The sequence below is a fragment of the Pistacia vera genome, unplaced genomic scaffold, assembly GCF_008641045.1.
Source record: "Pistacia vera cultivar Batoury unplaced genomic scaffold, PisVer_v2 Contig797, whole genome shotgun sequence".
Lineage (NCBI taxonomy): Eukaryota > Viridiplantae > Streptophyta > Magnoliopsida > Sapindales > Anacardiaceae > Pistacia > Pistacia vera.
In genome coordinates this window covers 37,369-39,911 of record NW_022196664.1, presented here as the reverse complement: position 1 = coordinate 39,911, position 2,543 = coordinate 37,369, and the positions used below count along the sequence as shown (strand labels likewise).

Genomic DNA, 2,543 nt, shown 5'->3' with positions numbered 1-2,543 from the left:
AACTTGGTCAACACATTCTCTAAATTAGATTTTGGCTCTTGAGGTTGAAAAATAGGAGATTGTTTTTCCTCATTGTTGTTGCTCCATGAAAAGTTCGGGTGTTTCCTCCATGCTGGAATATATGTGATGGAATATGGATTCCCTTGCCCCCTTTGGAAATTATTAACGTAATTGGCTTGTTCAGGCTGAGCAAACAGGTTCCCTTCTTGACAATCCTTCGATGAATGATTTCCTGCACAAAGATCACATGTTAGAGAAGAAGATTCAATTTCATTTATTTTTAACACATTACCTAATTGCTTCTGGATGTTCGAAAGTTGAGCAGCCAATGCAGTGTAACTGTCAACTTCCTGCACTCCCGCTGATCTCCTTGTTGAAGTTCTCTCTGAAGTCCTCATATAGTTATTATTCGCCATCACCTTAATCAGATTGTATGCTTCCTCTGGTGTTTTATTGTTCAAGGCTCCCCCACTTGCAGCATCAATCATAACTTGAATAGTTGGTAGCAACCCTTGGTAGAACGTTTGCACTTGCGACTAGATTGGTAAACCATGGTGAGGGCACTTCCGTAAAAGAACCTTATACCTTTCCCATGCTTTATACAATGACTCTGAATCTTGTTGGTAAAAGTTGGCAATCTCACTCCTTAGCTTGGCAGACTTGGTAGGTGGAAAATATTTAGTGAGGAACGCTTGAGCTAACTTGTTCCATTTTGTGATGCTCCCAAATGGCAGAGAAATCAACCAAGCCTTAGCTTTATCCTGAAGAGAGAATGGGAAAAGCCTTAGCCTAATTGCATCATCGGATACTCCATTATGCCTGAATGTGTTGCATAACTCCAAAAAATTTGCGATATGCAGGTTGGGGTCATCATTAGGTAACCCATCGAATTGGACTGACTGTTGAATCATTTGAATAATTGCTGGCTTAATCTCAAAATTATTCGCTTGAACGGGTGGTCTCCTGATGCTAGAATAGTACCAATTAATAGTAGGATTAGAGCAGTCCTTCAATGCTCTCTGAACCACTGCTACTCCACCCATTGCATTTCCTCCTAAGGCATCCTCATTCTCATTCTCTTGATTTTCCACATTAGGATTGCCAATTCCTGTGTTAGCCATTGATTTTTCAAAGTCAGCTTGCCTCTTTTCTTTCCTCAATTGATTAGCCGTTCTCTCGATCTCAAAATCTAGTGGATTAAGATCACCACTACCTCTTGAACGTAAACTCTTCAGATTCTATCTGAAAACAACAACCAAAACAAACAAAAATAAAAATTAATTAGTAAACAAAAATAAAACAAATCAAATTAGCAACTAAATATTTCGTATTGATATTGGTAAAATGAAATAGTTCCTCGGCAATGGCGCCAAAAACTTGACAGGCTTTTCGCAAGTGTATGAAATCGTGCAAGTAGTAAAACTCGAGTAAACGAGTGTCGAATCCCAAGAGAACTACCTACCAAGTACCAAACTAGTCTATTTTATTGCTATTTGATGAAACAGAATTTTATGAATGAATTTAATGAAAAGGAAAACAAATTAAAAACTAAACAAATCAGAATTTTATAAAAGCTATGGTATAAAGATCAATATGGCTAAACCCTAGGGCACAGATTTCACACCAATTTATTCCTATGTATTGACGATTATTACTATCCTAAGTAAGCTTATTCTAAAGGCCAAACTCCCTAATATTCCCCTAATTTTCTCTCGAACAATTAGTGAATTAACCCATAAACAACAACCCAAAATATCTCTAAGTTGGATTTAGAAGCTAAGAGATCATTAAGTTCGATGGAATTTACCAGAGCCTTATAGATCGCGGTAACCTATCTCTAGCGTTCGCTCAATCTATGGTTTTATTACCTTAGACAAATCAGGTTTCATCTCTCGATCTTAACCCAACCCATGATTTCATTCAACCCTCGGATCCTTAAGAATTGAAAGCATTACACACAATAATAAAACTTAGAATTAATGCTCAATAAGAAATTAATAAAGATAATGTCAACACATATTCATAAATTGGGCTACACCTTTAGCCCTAGAAAAGTGATTTAGTTCATAGTTACAATAATAAAAACCATCATTCTATTCAACAACATGAGTTCAAGAAAGAAAAATATAAACACTTCTCTAATTGGTGAATAAGAGCTTCAAGAATCCCGATCTCCAAACTAGTAGTCATCCTTTTCTTTCTCTCCAAAAAACTCCTTTAAAACTTCTTAAAGACCCTTCTTTATAGTCCTAGGGTTTTGATCTTACTTAGGAAAAGAGTAAATGCCTTAACCCATTCAGATTCAGATTAGGATAATGCATTGACCTAACAAGCCCGTGACCTATCGTCGCGACGGTAAGAATAGTCGCTGCGACGATCGTTCTTTCTGTCCAAGGTGTCCGTGATCTTCAGAATTTGGTAAAGTCATCAGCACAAACTTTATGGCTCTCTGAATAAGCTTTCCAACACCACCAGAATTGTCAAATTCTGATTTCTATAGCTCAAGTTATGACAGAAACATCGAAGCATGCTCATCTTGAAGG

The 2,543-nt window shown here is 37.0% G+C and overlaps 1 non-coding gene across 1 annotated transcript; it reads left to right on the top strand.

Moving 5' to 3' along the window:
• Nucleotides 1–546: 546 nt before the first annotated feature.
• Nucleotides 547–653, top strand: LOC116117071. The gene has a single exon (XR_004125914.1). It is a non-coding gene; the product is annotated as a small nucleolar RNA R71 (small nucleolar RNA).
• The last annotated feature ends 1,890 nt before the right edge of the window (nucleotides 654–2,543 follow it).